The following is a 9,593-nucleotide window of genomic DNA, read 5'->3' on the forward strand; positions in this document are numbered from 1 at the left end:
TCCATCAAACTACTTGAACTTATTTACTGGGGTCATTGTGTTTGTTTTTCACATCATCGGTCTGCTAATGTGCTTTGAAAGCAAAAAAATAACTCGTCAAAATATTCGGATACACAGCATGTGGTGAATATTCAGAAAGGAAATACAGTTTTACACAAGGAAACTGTGACTATAAATAACTGTGCAGCAGTTATTCATCGATATCAAGGAAAAATGTGAATTTTCAGAAATTTTCAGTAACTTTCAGAATCTCAATATCCAGATTTGAATTTCAAAATTCCAACTTTACTGCAGGAACCTGGATTTTTACCTGCTGAAAGACGGATTAAAGAGCAACTAGTTTATATCTGTCTAGTGCTAATTACCTGCCAAACAAAGATGTTAATCAGCTGTTTGAGCACTGGTGTGCAAATTAAAGGTGTTGTTGTTAATAATTTGTAGCCTTGGAACTTATTATTCATTTTTATTTCAAAATATTTCCACCATGCCTTTCCCATGCCGACCCAGTTACAACCGTTTATCTAAAACAAAGCAGGTTTGATTTATTTGAGGTGCCTGGGAACTCCAGCGTTATGTTCTATTGTTTGATTGGTTGTAGATTTATCTAGTTCCAGATGCATTTTGGTCTGTGTGCTCAAAAATGAACTGAGATTCCAGTCTAATTTGTATTAGTGCATTTTGTCTTGCAAGAAGTTTCTGCTGAGAATCATTAAATTGGAAAAAAAAAATAAATCTGTAGTGTTACTTGTAAACTTTTTATGTGAGATGTTAAAGGGTCAATATATAGTCCACGGGATATATCTTGCATATATTTTTATTAAAAATAAAAAAAAACTACGTTTTTTATGTTCATTATGATCACATCTTTACAAATTCCATAATTATTTATTATGGAAACATTCATTTATTAATAAAAGATGACTGGAGATCACTAAAATATCAACTAAATGTCAGAATTTACAGTTTTTCTCAACCCTAACCCTTTACACATTTCCCTTCATAGAGAAATTCAAGAGTCACCTCGGAGCAATTTACCAATTCAGGACAGATTTAGGAAAAATCTAACGGAAATGTGTAGAAACATCCTTGACATATTCTGACAACTTGTTCAACCAGTTTACATGTAAAGACTTATGCACTGAACTAAAGCCTAAATGTTGTGGAGGATGACACTATTCAACAGAGACCCATGATAATATATTTTGATCAACATGACATAAGCAATTGAAAATGTAGGAAACAGCAGATAATTGTACATAATCATCTGCATGGATGTATCAAAGCATTTGCAACTTGTTCAAAGAAATGAGAAACTGCTTTTTTAATGCGCACAAGTGACACAATGATGTGAAGATTGAACAAGTGGTTTTGAGAATTTCAATTCTGATCTGAGAAATGTACCAAAGCGACTGAGAAAAACTGTAATATAAAGTAGTGTGTGAGTCAAGTGTGGATTTATGGCATGTCAACAGGTTTACTACAATATCTTTAGAAATAATTTTCAATTTTACTCAATTGTATATATAATATTTTAGAAGAATCTTTGTGTAAAAATGCCATGTGGTGTTTGGTTATAGGCAGCCATGTTGATTTTAGGCCTGAAAACAGCAAAAATGTCAACTATGATACAAAAAGTCCTGCAACTATATACTGACCCTAAAGCTTCACCTCTAGAACCTTACGAAACAACTAAAATCTCCTTCTGTCTGAGGTAAATATACATTAGTTTTTTTCCTCTTAGCCAGTCATTTGAAAGATCACATCTACCGGCATCATCTCCTGTTTTGTTCCTGAGCTATCTGCCTTCAAACTCAGCATCAGTCAGGAGAAATTGTTGCCATAAATTTTACTTATTGCAATAAAATGGAAATAGAGTCATATCTGTCATTTGTGCCTCTGTCTTTCTCTCTCTCTCGCTCTCCGCAGAGTGTTTCCTGCGTGAGGTTAAGCAAGCATATCCATGATTAACTGGGATTTTGACTAAACAGTCCTCCGAGCATCTCTCAGTCATTATGCCTAAATATGACAGAGCGTTAACATTCAGAGAGATTTTAACATTCATGAGGGAAAAACAAAGAAACTGGAGCCACAAAGTGTGAGAAGAACAGAGATATGACTGAACACTAATGAAGATGTATGTTGCCAATACACACCGCCCTGTGTGTGTGTGTGTGTGTGTGTGTGTGTGTGTGTGTGTGCTGTGGGAGAACGGACTTCATTGAAATCTAAATTGCCTCGAAAATAGCTTGATAAATGCAATTAGGGCGGAAAAAAATAATAAATTACACTTGTCAGTTACAATTTATTCAACCGGTAAAACCTCTATTGCTCCATCATCCATGTCATGTCAGTGAATCTATCTGCTGTTACAACATCCTCCTGATCCATAAATTACAGCTGCCGGACTCTTTTCTTTATCACCTTGCCGAGCTACTGTAGCTTTAAACCGCGTTTCAGTGAATTATATCAGCGATTACAAACAAAATGTGAGTCCACAGGTCACATTTCTCTGCAATAATCTTCCCTTTTGTTCCGTTCTTGCTGTCACTAAAGTCTGGCAACGATGAAACTCTTCAGATATCTGACCTTTGTGTGAAGAAGAGCCTGAGGAGAGTCTTCACTTCTTGTTTCTTGAGTCAAAATTAAACATTGTCAAATTGTCATGTTGACCCATAATAGAAAAAAAAGACAAAACCAGTAAGACGGTGACACAATAGCTGAATAGTTTGAAGGCATGCACACACATCACATGCCCTCAGCAAAGAGTTTGGTTTGGTGACATGAAAAGTCAGTCGTTAAAAAAATGACTTCCTCTGACAGAATTCATTGGATGAGATTTAAAAAATATCTTTCTGAGAAAACACACAGTCTCCCTTGTCAAAGCAAGTCCCACAGACCAAGATTTGTTTACATTTAAGTGACAAAGACCTCCAGCAGCTATAGGAATTATGAATTCTGTGCAAAGTAGGAAATAATGTGACATTGTACAGCCACAAAACCAACAGATGAAGGAGGTTGGGGTGGATTGATGAGTCACCAGAAGTCGACACTGCAGAACACAGATTGTTTCCTTCTGATAGCCAACCTTGTTTTCATCTAATTATGGCCACAATCATTCCCTACGGATGCACAATGTGCTCACAAAATTTTTAAAAAATACTGTAATGCATCAGAGTTTTACTGAGATTCATCAGCTTTTTTTTTAGGATTTCTTGTATATCAAAGTGATTTGGTGATAGTTGTCATTCCATCTAACAGCATACAGCAAAAAAAAAACCCAAAAAACAAGCTCAGATTCATGTTTTTTCATGTATCTATGGAAACATATTTCCTGTGTCTTATACAAGTTTACTTCTGGTCACACGAGTTTAAATGTGACGTTTTTACAAAATATTTTCTTTAAAAACCCTTAAATTGATATCTAAGTTCATGTTCATGACATATTTATCAGGTAGTGTCATCGCCCCGGTCCTCTCTCATATACAGCAACTGACAACCGCCTTCACTTCTCATAATTAGCAGATTTGAATCTCATAATTGTGAGATCTTTTATGAGATAGTTGTAATTACAAGATGGAATCTCCCATTTTTCTGTCTTTTGTGAATGAAATGTGCTTGCCTAATCCCTCAACCTTAGAGAAGTCTTTTATTAAACTATGAAGGAATCATTTACAAATTTAACATAACGTTAACCTGCGTCACAGTGAGTGTTTCCTCAGACCTAACCAAGCGTGTTTGTGTTGAAAGTCAACAAAGCCTTGATAATGAAAGAAAAGGGTTTTACTTGTGCAACACTAGTTTCTCACGACTTAACCCTCCTGCTGTCTTCCTTCACGGGCACCAAAAAATATTGTTTCCTCGTCTGAAAAAAATTTAAAAATTCAGCCAAAAAATTCAGCAAAACCTTCAGGAAGAAAATTCCAATAATTCCTTAAAAGTTTCCCTTAAAAGTTTTATTTTAAAAAATCCCCCAAATTTTGCAAGAAAATTCTTGTAAATATTTTCAAAAAATGAGCAAAAATCTTCCAAAAAAATCCTAAAAACATCTAAAGTGATTACAAATACATCGGTAACACTTCTAATATTTTCTTTAAGAACATTCACAAAAAAATCAACCAAAATCCAGCAAATTTCGGTGGATTTTGGTTGATTTTTTTGTGAATGTTCTTAAGAAATATTTTTAGCATTTCTTTAGATTTCCCAAAAATGTTGAAAATGTGGACATCAGAAGTTTCACAGTGAATTTTTTTTTTCTCCACATTTTCAAACTTTAAAATGGCTCAATTTTGACCCACAGGACGACATGAGGGTTAATGTTTGTTGATTTTATATGTAAAGTGTTTTGCAAGGCGCTATGCAAATAAAATGTATAATAATAATAATAATAATAATAATAATAATAATAATAATAATAATAATAATAATGATAACAATTATTATTATTATTATATTATTATTATTGTTAGCTCTTACCACTGAGGATGTTAAAGAGAGATACGAAGAAGATTTGTGAGAACCCGAAGCTTCCAAATAACAAGTCCATCATTCCAAAGCATCAGTCTTAAGTAAGCGATGTTACTTATGACGTCCAGCAAATCTTTTTTGCCTGTAATAATAAAAATATCACAAACCTTGACTCTTGGTAAGACTTCTATGTAGGATGCACTTGTGCTTCCTCAATCCTTGTCTCCTCAAGGGTGCACTTCAGCTACTGGAAAAAGTGGAGGAAGGACACAAGGAAGCAACAATGTTATCAAAATGAAAAGTACAGTTTTGGTGAATTTTGCTAAACTTAAAACACTGCAAAGTCTGATATATGCCAGAAAAGGCTTTATCTGAAAAAACAAAAACATCCATCATCTAAAATCCCTTTCTGCACTTTATGGACAACATGACCAAGAAGAAATGTTCTCATATGAATCTTTTTGCTCATTTTCCGGCTTTGCTTTTTGGAATTTTGATTAAAGTTTTTAATTTAAAAAAAGTTCAAAGACAAGATCAGCAACAAACTGTCAGTTTTCTATGAAAGTTGTTTCCTGCTCAGAGCAATTTTACGTGTGTTTTAAAGACAGGTTGTGGTGCAATACGCAGCCGGTGTAAGGGGAGAAAAAGTAGGTCTGTGGTGCTGCAATGCCTCTTAAAAGAGGCAGAGAGAAGCTGATGGGGCAGAAAAGGCAGTACTCTGTTCCATATTCATATTCCCATTTATTTTACCCAGAATTCTCCACAACTGTTGATCCTCTTTGAAGAATCACTCGTGCATTTAGTCAGTTCCTTTTGCATAATTATACTCAGGGTTTTCCTGTGGCTGTGTGAGTGTGTGGGTGTGGCTGGTGTAGAAACACACACAGGTGAGATGTGTGTTGGTACTGTAATCCACACACACACACACACACACACACACACACACACACACACACACACGCTCGCTCCATAGCCTCCTGCAGAAATTACGCATTCAGTTTAAGGGCTCGTTTTTCATTAACCTTTATTTGTCTGGGTTAAGCTGGCTGAGCAAACGTGCTGTTTTTCATTACGTTCTGTTCACAGCGGAGAAGTCTGACTAAAGAAAAGCCCAGACACATTTGTTTAACGCAATTTATTTTCCAGGTTTGCAAAGTCTAACGTATGCAGGACCACTTGAGGATGAACTGAGTGTTAGTAGATGAACTGCAGCTGTTGTTTTTAATCCAAAACTACTGAAAGCATCCTCGATTCAGGCTCAGAACAACCTTTGAAACCATGAAAGGTTTAAAGAATCAAACAAAATGAGGAGATCTAAGCCTTCAAACCAATTATTGAGGCGACCAATGATGTTGATTTCCTCTGTTTTCTCCCAAGTTTTGTGCATTCTCAAACGCATAATGATCTGTTCTGTGCCCTTATAGGTCGCTGTCATTGTTAGTAAGTTAGTAAGTTGGTTAGTCAGACTTACTAAGGACTACACACTTTCTAGAGCAAATAAACAATCAATTTGTCCATTTCTCATACTTAACATTTTTTTAATTTTGGTTTTGGTGAGGCTAAAGAAAGCAGACGACCTCGTGCACACAACTTCAATTTGCACATAAATCTAAAGCTTAACATACTGACTCTCTAATGTGCAGCGAAATATGTGACTTTAGCGTTAAAATTATATAAATGTAGTAGCTACATGTTAAAATACGCCACTCACAGCACCTGTTCTGCTCAAATCATAAAGAAATGTTGTTTAAATATACAAGACTGTCAGGTATTTTATTCTGAAGAGTTTAAACAACCAAACAAAATATGGAATTCCATCACAACGAAATTCATAAATTCATTCATAAATTCACTCAGCTGTAACACTGTTCGTCATCTTCAAAGTAAAAGCATAATGGTCTGTTCCTTCCTTAATTGGACAATTTGTCCTTAGTTTTGTCCATTTCTTGCATTTTTGCTATTTTTTTTTTTTTTTTTTAGTTTTGGTGAGGCTAAACAAAGCAGGCAACCTCAAGCACCCAACTTGCATGCAAATAAATGTAAAACTTAAAAAACTACTGTCTTGTATGCAGCAAAATATGTAACTATAGCAAAATTATTATGGAAATGTGGTGGCTACATGCTAAAATACGCATCTCGCATTACACATTTTGCTCACCTCCTGCAGAAATGTAGCTTAAACGCACGAGACGGCCGGTTATTCTATTCTGAAAAACCTGATGACTCATCATAAATCAAAAGGCTGTTGTAGCCTCCAAAAGGAAACAGCAGCAGCAGTAACCTCAGAGCGTTTTTTTCTTTCCTCACAGCAGATCAATATCACTGTAATGAATTGTACTCAAACACACACAGGTATTTTCCATTATTTCTGCTCCGTGTTGCTTTTTGAAGTGTAACAGAGTCTAGCAGAGAGCTAATTTAGCTACACTGATGGAAAGAAAAACGCAACAAAGAATATTTTTAAAGGGTGATCTGGGCTGATTTGAGTCTGAGCTCATGCAAAGTTAAAAGGAAAGAGTCGGAGAGGCTGAGGTGTGTGCGTGAGAGAGTGTGTGTGTGTGTCATGTGCAGATTCAGCAGTGTATGTGTGTGTGCAGGTGTGTTCTCACAGGTGTGTGTGTGAGGCGGAGAAGGCTCGAGGGGATGTAGCAGCAGTTTCCTGCTTCTCTCCGTCGCTCCCTGAGAAATCAATTCCAGCTGCTGCAGAGCTTCTCCTCCTTTTCTCTTTTGCCTTCTTACAGTATGTTTCTCCCTCCCTTCATCCACATTTATCCTCTCCTTCACTTGAAAGAAACAACCACAGCAGTGTGAGAAATAACACAACATTACATAACGTTATCTTCTTTTCATCAGGTAGTGTTTCACCATTGATCTGAACAGGAACAAAGCATCAGGAAGCCCGTTTATGGTGATCATGTGTATTGAACGTGGCAGCAATCATAGCCAGACCTCAGGAAAAGTACATTAGCACCGAGTAGTTTTCATCCACAAGCCAGGAACACATTGGAAGACTATGAAAAGATGTAAAAAGGGGGAATAGCTCACATTTTTACACATCTCCACTCGGATCTTTTGTTGCATTTCGGTCATTAAAATAAAAATGTTGACCGCAGAATTCTGTTCAAAATGTTTCTTTAAAAATACAAAGTTGGCGTCTGCACCTTCACCTACTCCCTTCTCACGCTTTAAAAGATGTGATCCAAGACTTTCAATCGCAGGTCCTTTTACTCAGAGCAGGTCAGAGAGTATAAAGACTAACAATAAGTCTATGGTGGGCAAAGGATGTGGAGGTGCAATGGGATAAACGGAGGCCTTTTACCCTCGGAGAGTGACTTTTAGCTTTAAGCTTGAGTATTTTTGTGCATTTGAAGCACACACGTATTCTTGTGTTCATCTTTTTTCGTTGCTTTCCCCATATTTCTGCGTAGTGTAGCTTTAAACAACCAACTTTTGTGCATTGGACAGCATAGGGAACATTAGATTTTCAGATTTAGCTGGTTATCAGTCTATAAAAAGCTAATATGTAACCTGTAAGTTGCTCTAGTTGACCTGTGCGGCTTCCACATAGAAGTTACATTACTTAACTTAAAGCAGGATCTTTTAATCCAGTAACCACAAGCAGTTGAACAGATAATGATAAATGGGATGAATAGTCACTTAAGACCTACACAAAAAAGAGAAAATAACATGAGGATAAAATAGGCAATTAAATTAGCTGAATAATTTGGTACCACAGGTGTCTAGTTATCCTGGAAAGCAATGAAAGTGAGACTTAAGTAAAGCGACAAAGCAACAAAACCTAAACTAAACCCAAGAGCTCCCTTTAACCAATATCCTGTGTAATGATTTTTCAGCACATCCTCGTCCCTTAGCCGGCTAACAAACTGTTCCCAGGCCAACTAAGAAACTGTAACTCTGGCTTAACAGGCACAAAACAGCTGACACCACGACACACACGTACACACAAACACACTAACACAGCGGTATATTACCGGCCCACCAGGGAACTAAACTGCTTACAGGACACACTGGAGTCCTTAATGACCCGAGGTGTGTGTGGCTGTGTGTGTGTGGCTGTGTATGTGTGTGTGTGTGTGTGTGTGTGGACGCAAACAATTTTTTATATCTGCATTTCCACAAGTCTCACAAAGCATGGATGTGTGTCTTTCTGTGCTCCTGAGTATAACTTTACTGCATGCAGGTGTTGTCTCTCCAAGAACCAAGCACGTATGTATATGCATGGGTGTGTGTGTGTGTGTGTGTGTGTGTGTAAGTGTGTGGATCAATAAAGCTATAGCTGTAATAAGCTAGCTAGGCTGTTGTGACAGTATTGCATCTGTCTCAGGAGAACAGATATGAGAAAGTGTTGTGTAATTTACCTCAGCAGCAAAATTCAGAAGTGCTTCATTTCCTAAACACACACACACACACACACACACACACACACACACACACACACACACACACACACACACACACACACACACACACACACACACACACACACACACACACACACACACACACACACACACACACACATATATAAGGGCTGTACATTGTTATTGTGGGATAATGGGATAGTGAATAGATTTCCTAATCACCACAAAGTTGCAGTTCGATATCTTGACATCAGGATATAATTAAGTTGTGATTACACACAATAATGTCAAAAACAACAACTCTTGAGATAATGACATTGGCATTAAGTTAAGATAGTGTCGAGATAACAGGCCTTAAAACGACAAATAAATACACTCAACAGCTGCATAATAAATAAAGTTTTGGATTTTCTTCATCCCAAAGCTGTTTGTGTGCTTTATTTGGTGGTAAAGCATCCTCTACTAAGGGTTTATAAACTAATTTCTGATGTATTCATCTGAATAAACAACATTTTATGATCAATAATAAGCATCCATCCATCCATCCATCCATCCATCCATCTTCTTCCACTTATCCGGGGTTGGCTCGCGAAGGTAGCAGACGAAACAGGTCATTCCAGACGTCCCTCCCCCCAGCGACGTTATTCAGCTCTTCCTGGGGGATCCCAATTCATTCCCAGGCCACATGAGATATATAATCCATCCAGCAGGTTCTGGGTCTACCCCTTGGTCTCCTCCCAGGCGGAC

At 37.1% G+C, this 9,593-nt stretch overlaps 1 long non-coding RNA gene across 1 annotated transcript in view; it reads right to left on the minus strand.

The window, feature by feature from the left end:
• LOC129350723 (uncharacterized) overlaps positions 1-7,889 on the minus strand; it is a 55,941-nt gene extending 48,052 nt beyond the window's left edge. The window contains exons 1-2 of the long non-coding RNA XR_008604209.1: positions 7,074-7,889; positions 4,632-4,711 (exon numbers count right to left, since the gene is read on the minus strand). This is a non-coding gene — a long non-coding RNA (uncharacterized LOC129350723). The remainder of the gene's footprint in view (positions 1-4,631; positions 4,712-7,073) is intronic.
• Between the last annotated feature and the right edge of the window lie 1,704 nt (positions 7,890-9,593).

The sequence above is a fragment of the Amphiprion ocellaris genome, chromosome 15, assembly GCF_022539595.1.
Source record: "Amphiprion ocellaris isolate individual 3 ecotype Okinawa chromosome 15, ASM2253959v1, whole genome shotgun sequence".
Lineage (NCBI taxonomy): Eukaryota > Metazoa > Chordata > Actinopteri > Pomacentridae > Amphiprion > Amphiprion ocellaris.